The 9239-nt window shown below is 54.5% G+C and overlaps 1 protein-coding gene and 1 non-coding gene across 11 annotated transcripts in view; both read right to left on the reverse strand.

Annotated features, from left to right (window-relative positions):
* Nucleotides 1-8324, reverse strand: part of Ddr1 (discoidin domain receptor tyrosine kinase 1) — a 25282-nt gene extending 16958 nt beyond the window's left edge. For 2 of the 10 annotated variants that reach the window (XM_021217467.2, XM_029531297.1), the window contains exon 1: nucleotides 4300-4461. The gene's annotated coding sequence lies outside the window, so the exon portion shown is untranslated. Of the gene's footprint in view, nucleotides 1-1707; nucleotides 1887-4299; nucleotides 4462-5509; nucleotides 5534-5675; nucleotides 5722-5852; nucleotides 5906-5950; nucleotides 6035-7663; nucleotides 7875-8268 lie in introns of those variants that run through there. The other 8 variants (XM_021217469.2, XM_021217471.2, XM_021217470.2 and 5 more) reach the window with 8 other exon arrangements.
* LOC115062540 lies at nucleotides 3076-3182 on the reverse strand. Its single transcript, XR_003842482.1, has one exon. It is a non-coding gene; the product is annotated as a U6 spliceosomal RNA (small nuclear RNA).
* Nucleotides 8325-9239: the final 915 nt, after the last annotated feature.

Here is a 9239-nt window from a genome sequence, read left to right on the forward strand (position 1 = left end):
CACACACACACACACACACACACACACACACACACACACACATCCACACACACCCCCACCCCCACACACACATCCACACACCCACATACATCCACACCCACCTACACACATCCACACACCCCCACACACATCCACACACATCCACACACCCCCACACACACTGGCTCAGCAGTTAAAAGTACTGACTGCTCTTCCAGAGGACTCAAGTTAGATTCCCGGCACTAACATGGCTGTTCACAATCATCTATAACTCAGGTCCTAGGGGGTCCCATTCTCTCTTCTGGCTTTCAAGGGCACCATGCATGCTTGTGTGACACAGACACACATGTAAGCCAAAACACTCATACATATTAATAATAACAATAATAACAATAATAATAATGCATAATTTGTAAGAAAAGTGGGGTAAGGTGACATACACTAGTATTTCTAACACTTGAGAGGTGAGGATCAAGCGGTCAAGGCCAGCACAGCCCCATTCTAAAGCTGAAGACAGCCTGGGATAATGGTACCCAGAAGCCCAAAGTCAACAAAAGTAAAAAAAAGAAAACAAGAAAAAGAAGTAAAGAAAGAGGAAAATGAGGACTGGAGAGTTGGCTCACAGTTAGGAGCATTAATTGCTCTTACAGAGGACCCAGGTTCAGTTCCTAGCATCCACTCCGTGGTTCACAACCACCCACAACTCCAGTTCTAGGAAATACAATACTTCTTCTAAGCTCCATGGGTACCAGGCACACACACACACACACACACACACACATTACACAGACACACATGCAGGCAAAACACTCATAAACATAAAATACAAAAATATACAAATAAGAGAAACTGCTTTACATTTTAAAGAGCGTTTGAATCTGACTTGGCGTGTGTTGGTCATACCACTACTGAACAAGAAAACCGAGAAGTATGAGAACTATTCCACCCCGTGAGAGCAAAGGGTAAACAAACCCACGTCTGCTCACACTCTCGTGGGCACGCCCAGGGAGACTGTGCAACGGACACAGGCAGGGAGGGCAAGAGAGAGGAGGGCACACACAAAAAGAGAATGACGGGTTAGCTGCGTTAGCTCTATAAACCTCACGGGGCAGACCCATGCAGTTATGTGCTGCCTCGTGACACACAGACCAACACAAAAACCCACTCTGGTTTCCAAAGCATAAAGGTGTCCTAGAGAAGTTTAGTTGGTTTGCTGAGGAAAACACAAGAGAATTAAGCATCAGCTAAGCCTGAGTCCCTCAGACCTCAAAGCCTTCGAGCTAAGGACAAGCCTCCATCAGTCTCCGACCTCTGTCCTCTGTGGTTCCATACGGACACTGTGGTAGCCAGACCTGCCAGCTGGACATCTTCTCAGAACTTGGTTGAGAGTTGGAACCCCATCTGGACCCACTGGGTCAGACTCCCCAGGTAGTTGTCCCCCTGAAGATTAGGATGCTTTCTCTGTTTCTTTTGGGGTGCAGGCAGTTTACCCTCCCCCAAACCACTCCAGCGGAAGTCTCCATACAAACGCAGGGGTCTGCTGGCCTCTGTCCTGGGAATAGAAAGACTCTCCTGACACCTGATTGTGCCTGAGGCTTGTCCTGAATTCTAAAGTCCCGGAATCCTGAGGAACACTGCCCCTCTCACACCCCTGCCACCACCAGGTCTGCCCAGCTCTCCTTGCCCTGCCTCTAACACCCCATCCCCTTACCCCAAGTTCCAACTTACTGAAGGTAGCAGAAGAGCTGAGGGAGAAGGCTGAGTTGCCTTGGAGATGAGGGCAGGCTTAAACTAGGGGGAGGGGGGAGCCAGGTCACCCCAGGAGGTAGGAGGAGTTGGGGGTAGACTCCCCCAGCCCTTTGTCCTCCTCCAGCTGCTCCCACAATGCTCTGGGGCAGGAATGTAAGGGGCAGCTGAGACCCCCCCCCCATCACCAAAGCGGCAGCTGAGGGGCTGATTGGGTTGCCAGAGGGCACCTGGCTCTCAAAGGAGAGCCTAGAACCCAGAGGCGACAGGACCAGTCCCTGGGAGATACAGCCCCATGGTGCAGGGGACTGGGAAGTCTGGCCGGGAATCCCTGGGTGCTCCTCTCCACCCCCAACCGCAGTAGAAACAGCAGGGCCCTTGTTCCCCTGAGTAACCTTCATGCCTATCCCAGATGAGTCATCAGAGACAGACAGTGCTGAGGGGAGCCTGGGGCTGAGATACAAAGCCAGGCAGGGACAGGAGGCGTGGAAGGGAGGGAGGGGGAGACGGAGCAGAACACAAAGCCTGAGGTAAATAGAGCAGGCTGAGAACGGGGCACAGGGCCAAGTGCAGGAGCTGCAGAGACTTGCTCACAAGGTCTGGGGCAAACCCTTTCCCATTGTCCCCTAGGTCTTGAATCCCACAATCAGTCAGCCAGGCTCAGGAGAACCACCTCAATGGCACCCCACCTGGCCCTTCTTCAACCAATTACAAACCAAAGGTTAGGACACTCTGCCCTGGGGCCCTTCCTTCTCTGCTAAACATATCGCCCAATCCCAGCTCTAACACATACATACACACAGGGGTGGAGCGAGACTTAAACCCACTGTGAACACTAAATGTATCCTGCTCATATACTACTAGCGCCTTACCACCTCTCACAGACATGTTCCTTTTCTTCATTTCTTTTCCTTTTAGCTCCTGACCCTCCTGCCTCTTCAGCACATCCTACTGGCCTGTGTCTCACCAAGACCAGCTCACACAATTCCTATCCACTCTGAACAGATCCTTTTTTTTTTTTTTTCCTTGCATGCCACTATCCTGTTTAGATTCAAAGAATGGAGTTCAGTTTTGCACCAAGACATTCACATCCTGGAAAGGCTGTTTCAACTCACTTCAGCACCTTGAGCCCCAACCCCACCCCGTTTTCTGCAAAAAGTCAGGGAGATAACTACATAAGATGATACATAAGAGACTCTACAGTCTCCAGGATTTGATTTTGTTGTTGTTCCTGGACCCTGCACTCTTCCCCAAGGTCTTTTTAATTTTATTAAGTATTACCTGGACCTCAAGTAAGAAAGGACCTTAAAGACAAGTGTTACATTAAATTCCATCTTCCATCATTTAAAAAAAAATATGGAAAGCTTCGTGAATTTGCATGTCATCCTTGTGCAGGGGTCATGTTAATCTTCTCTGTATCGTTCCAATTTTAGTATATGTGCTGCCGAAGTGAGCACCACTCCACACAGATCTTGGCATCTTCTGTGTGTACGTTTGATTGCTTTGTGTTGCTTTGGGATGGGGAGAAGGACTGGTTACTTGCTTGGGTTTTGTCATCTCACTGTGTAGCTCTGGCTAGCCTGGAACTCAAAGAGATCCTCCTGCCTCTGCCACCCGAGTGATGGAACTAAAGACATGTACTCCTACAGCAAGATAGTTGGTTGGGTTTTTTGTTTGTTTGTTTGTTTTGTTTTGTTTTTTGAGACAAGGTCTCAAGTTCAACTATGATGCCAAGAAAGGATGACCTTCAGTTCTTGATCACCAGAGGCTGATTACAGGTGTGTGCCACAAACCCTGAGGTAATCTATAAAGTCAGCTCTCACCATTTAGTGAATACTAAAGGGCAGACACAAGCTCCTATAATCAGAAGACAATGTGAGACACACGCAGGCCCTGAGATACAGGATCCTCAGAGAACGGAGCCACCCATCCCCAAACATCCAGAGTGACTGAGTCAGAGGGAAGCCAAGAGCAGGCAGGAACAGGTGGGACTCGGGTGGGAAGAACAACAACAAGAAAAACAAGGACCATCTCTCCATGTTCTCAAGCATTCTACTGTGTGTGACCTATCCCTACAGTGAGTGCCACACGGGTCTGGACACACCTCCATCCTTCGCAGCCACTCAGTTGTAGGCCAGTCGGGCGGTGGCTGGGAGAGGGGGTGCCCGGCCAGAAAGGGAGCCTGGGAGCGTTGCTCATTGGGCGGTGACCTCGTCTCTTGGCACAGCCCGGCAACCACGGAGCGTGGCTAGTCTGGTAGGTTGGGCGTCAGGCTGGCTCCCTCTGGCCTGGGCAGCTTAACAGAGCATGTCCGTAAGCATGGCACCGGAGGTTGGGGGGGGGGCACCGATAGGATGACTCAGTGGGCTACATATGCGCGCACCTGTCCTCTTGGGGTTAGGTTCTCCCCTCACCCCAGAAAAGAGAGATCATCCCTCTTTTTTCAGAATACTTTCTCGGAAAGTCGGGACCCTCTGCTTTGGATGGGGAGTCAAAATCCCGGGGCAGCAAACATAACTAGGGTTCCCCAACCCGCTCCCCTTGCCTCTTGCTGGTCCCCGCCTCGGTCCCTACCTCTCATGGCTCTCCGGGGCGAACCCGGGCGTCAGGCCCCGGCTTGGGGCCTCCTCGGCGGCGGGGCGCGGGAGGGGAGCGCAGGCGCCGGCGGGGCTCGGGTGTCGGGAGGCGGCTCCCGCGAGCAGCTGTCGGGGGCCTGTTCCGGGGAGAGGAGCCAGCGCGGGGCCGGATCGCGCCCAGGCGCCGCCTCCCCGCGCCCGTCCCCCGCCGGTACTCCCGCCCCGGCGCCCGCGCTCCCACGCCCGGCGCCGCCCCTCGCTCCTCTCTTAGAGCCGTGCCCGCCCTGCAAGTGCTCCCCAGCGCGTAGCCTCCCCCAGGTGATCCGCACGCCCATCCCCCGCCACCCCGATGCTGGGGTACAGCAGCACCAGCAGGGGCCCGCTAAGCCCCCCAGGGACCCCGCGCGGTGGCTCGGGGGTGGGGAGAGTTGGCGCCTTCCCTCCTCCCCTTTTTCTGGGCTCGGTTCCTGGAGAGAGGGAAAGAAGCGCGGAGAAGCGGCCCCAGGGCACGCAGGAAGGAACGGGTTCCCACAGGCCCAGCACCGGAGCGAGAGCTGCAGCCCGGCTGGGGGAAGGGAGCCGGGCTCACCTGTCTAGCCAGACCCTCTTGGTTCACACTCCATCCCATTTGTCACCCTTTGGCACACACCCCTCCTTCGGATCCCAACCTAAATTACTTCCCCTCCCCGCGCGCCCCGGAGTCTAAGAGCCGGTCACACTCTTTTAGTCTCAACTTTTTTCTGTTCCCTTCTTCCAGAACCTCTCCCCAGCTCGGCAGCTCCCTCCTGTCTTCTCAGGATCCCTGAGATCCAAACCCCCAAGCTCCGGGTCCCCCTGGGATCCCTGCTCCATCCAGGCTAACTCTGGAGTCTTTCTCAGGCAAGCCTCCCTCAGTCCCAGTCAGCTCGGTCCCTGGTGGAAGCCGCAGAGTCTGGCTTCTGGCAAGGAGAAGGGCAAAATGGAGCCAAGACGAGGTGGGGGTGGAGGAGGAAGATAGATAGGCGCCCTGAAAAATAAAGACACTGCCCAAAGCACAGGAACGCAAGACCCAGGGATACAAGGAGACAATGAACGAACGTAGAGAGCAGCTAAGCCATGGACGGGAGAGACAGAGGCAGGGAGGACAACAGAGCTTGTGTGGGAGGTGTTCCGTCCCCCATTCAGCACCACCTGTCATTCCTACCTCTCTCCAACACCCCCCACAATACCTGTCAAGTCCCCGGATAATGTCAGGTCACAGTAAAGTCTCCGGGCTCACCACCCGGTTGCAAACAAATCCCAACTGACCCAAAACTCACACCCAAAAGCATTTCCAAAGAGTCTGAAGAAAGGCACGAAGTCCAAACAAACCGAGACAAGTACACAAAAACCTACCAGGAAGATAAGCTGCCCCTAGGGAGAAGCCAAGGCAGGCTGGGTCTCCAGTCTACAAACCCAGGGACGTCCCAGCTGCCGAAGGACCTGCCATTGGCTCCCACAACCACTGGGAGAACTGCCTCCGACCCTTTTCACCTAGACCTTAGGGGACACCCCCCCCCCAAAATCACCTACCCCTCTGCAGACAGCGATAGGAAATCTGGGTCCTGCAGAGGCTGGGCGGGGTGTGGAGCCTGGCTGGGGGTGGAGCCGAGGTTTCCCAGTAACCTCACCTGCGCTGGCGGCAGCCCCTCCTCCCAGGAGGGCCGCTCTGGGGAAGCCCTGGACAGGACTAGCAAAGCTTCAGCTCCTCACGCCCCTGACTCACACTGCCCAGTGAAGGGCCCATGGGAGGTGGGGAAGAAGCCAGAGTCTTGAAATCTTTGCCCCTTTCTCACTCTCCCCAGGAAAAATTCCTAGTCGGTGATGCCCACCTCGCCCCAGACCAGGGCCAGAGGAGTAGGAGGGACGCAGGGCTGGGGCCCAGCGGAGTCAAGTGACAACAGCAAAGGAGCTGGAGCCGGCTGGAATGCGCTGCTTGGAGCCCAGATTCCCAGGGGCCAGAGAGGGAAATCCCAGCCATCCCCGGGCCTACATAGCTGAGCCAAGAACCCAGCCATCTGTGGCTCCCCAGCCCTCTGCTCCTCTCCAGGGACCCCCTGTTGTACCCTAGAACCTGGGAAGTTCTTTCTACTTTTCCCTCATGCACACTCTCCCATGCTGGACCCTTTTCTGCAAGCCCAGGAAGAAGAGGCAAAAACAATTTGGGGGGGGGGAAGGGGGACGTGAAAAGAGGCACGTAGGAGAAATAAGAGCTCAGCCCAAGGCCTGCAGACCACCCGGCCATTGCAGGGAAGCAAGACAAAACCAGTGAGAGGAGAGTGGACCAGATTGGGTCCACCCTCACCACCCCCAACACACACTAGCTACAGTCCCCTAGATGCAGCTGCCTCTAGGGGAGCAGGTTGGGTCAGCAGCTGGGGGGAGTGGGAAGCCTCTGGTGGGGGGCAGGGTAAGGAGCTGGAAAAGACCCCTGGCCCTAGGTCATACTTTAAAACCACTGAGATCAAATAGGAAAACGAGGCCTGGGGTATGAGGGCCAAGGAAGAGATGACTTAAATCTGGGACAGATAAAAGAAAGAAAAGGAAAGAAAAAGTGAGACCGATTAGCTGTGATAGTCTGGGGAAGGAATGAGGATCAGGGTACCAAGTGTCTCCCGGAGGGAGGGAGGCTGATGGTCACATAGAGACAGGACCCGGGAGAGGGCACAGGTCTGGAGGACAGAGAGGGGAGGAGAGTTAAGGGGGATGGTGCCAAGTAAAGAAAGGGTGGGAGATAAAGAGGCTCTGGAGGAGAGAGGAGTTTGGGGAGGCGAGGAAAGGATTGGATGGAAGGAGAGGAGCTGATCCAACATGGAAGGAAGCAAAGGCAGAGAAGGCAACTGGAATAGAAAAAACAAACAAACAAACAAACAAAAAAACAAAAAAACGGAGAGAGAAGGTTGGAAGGAAAGTGATATGGAGGCAGGAAGATACAGACTGAGGCATGGAGCCATAGAGGAAGGAAGGAAGGAAGGAAGGAAGGAAGGAAGGAAGGAAGGAAGGAAGGAAGGAAGGAGAGAGAGAGAGAGAGAGAGAGAGAGAGAGAGAGAGAGAGAGAGAGAGAGAGAGAGAGAGAGAGAGAGAAGACGCGGGAGCTGGGTGGGCAGATTTAGGAAGGAAGGACAACCTCAAGACAGATGGAAGGGTCAGAGATAGAATTAAACCTGTCTCCAGGCCACCAAGGCCCCGCCCGTCAACCTGTTTCCACACAGGGCCTCCATCCTTCTCCCCTCCCACCACACTTCCAGGCAGGCAGGCCTACCTGGTCCCTCCCCACAAAGACAGCCCAGCCCCGAGGCCTGCCCCTCGCTCTCCCAGGTGAGCTCTATCTAACTTCCGCTCACCTCCAGGTTTTCCTGAGTTTCAGTCTCCCTAGGCACAAGCCTTTGGGGATCCAGGTCTGAGGCCGATGAAGCCTCCCGGCTTTGTCCAAGCGCCAGCCTCGGGGGCCCAAGAGCAGCTGCCCTGGCCAGCTGCGGCTGGCTTCAAGGTGACCATGGCAACCCAGCTCTGCTCCCCTCGCTGAGCCTCTCAGCCCCCGCAGAGAGGGAGGGGACAGGCTAACCCAAAGAAAGGGAGGGGAGGCTGAGAACTATGGAACAGGACCAAAGGGGTCTCCCAAACAAAGAGACCCCAGACAAAGAGACCCCAGACAAAAGCCACTGAGGAGGAGGTCCGGTCGAAAGCAGCGTTCGCTGGCTGTCGCCAAGAGCTTAGAACTGAGTTCATCCTGCCTAACAGAGGACAAGGTGGGCTATGTGGACGAAAGTTGGAAGCAGAGGGATTTGGAACTGACTGAGGGTGGCCCTTTGGGGACATCCTTCTGAGTCCCAAATAATGCATCCCCTTTCCTGGGACTTTGATTTTGTTCCCTGAGAATCGTCCAGTTTTTAAATTGGCTATCTCTACATTATAAAACAGAGTTCCCCCAGCAGTAGCAATGCCTTACCGAGGCACCTGAAGCCCAAAAGCGTCTTTAAAGGACACTCTCCAGTCTGAGGTTTGAAAACTCCGAACCCCAAAGCTTTCAAAGGACGTTGACTGATGGGGCTGGGGGGGAGGCAACTGAAGCCAGGCTCCGCCCTCTTAAAGGACTGAAATGTTGACTTTCATCCCATCTGCCTTCCCTTGGCTGAGTCTCCACGGTCCAGTTCCCCCTCCCCACCCCCACTAGGATGAGGGGCCCAGGAGTTTGTGTGGGCGGTAGCTCTGCTAGCATCGGCTTCCCTTGTGGCTTTCTAATGTGTCACTGAGGATCTCTGAGTCCCGCCTCCTAATCCATTTCACAGAGAGTTATTAAGACTCTGCACGAGGCAGGACTCTGATAGAGCTCTGAGAGTTTTGGGAGGACTGTACTCTCTTGCGCCGCTTCCCCTACAAACAGACTCTGTAGTCACAGAAGGTGGTCTCCGTGTAGTTGATAGAGCTGGAAGGAGCTATGGGAGTCCGCCCAGAGCTTAGAAACTCCCTCCTCAGCCGGGAGGGAGGAGACTGAGCTAAGTCTCACGGAAGAGCAAACTTCAAGTAGATCTAGGTGAGGTGAACATTTGCAGATGGTGTTCCGGGAAGGAAAGCCAGCAAGACAGCTTGGACTGTCTTGGGACTGACTAGCTTGGGCCTGTTCTGAAGACAAGGAAGGGTCTTGGCTTTGAGCTGGAAAATGGCAGGATTAGGGTTGGGTCTCCCCCCCCATCCCCCCAGAGCCTGACAATTTCTCAGAGATGCAGAATTCAGAGCAATGGTGGAAGGAGGAAAATGGTTAGTCCCAGCTTTGACCTCTTCACACAGCTCTGACGGTTCATCTCCCACGCCAGCCAGGACTGCAAAGAACAAATAGTGGCAGCTGGGGCTGGAGAGATGACTCAGTGGGGAAGAGCACTGACTGCTCTTCCAGAGGTTCTGAGTTCAAATCCCAGCAAC

The sequence above is a fragment of the Mus pahari genome, chromosome 18 (genome assembly GCF_900095145.1).
Source record: "Mus pahari chromosome 18, PAHARI_EIJ_v1.1, whole genome shotgun sequence".
In the NCBI taxonomy this organism is placed as follows: domain Eukaryota; kingdom Metazoa; phylum Chordata; class Mammalia; order Rodentia; family Muridae; genus Mus; species Mus pahari.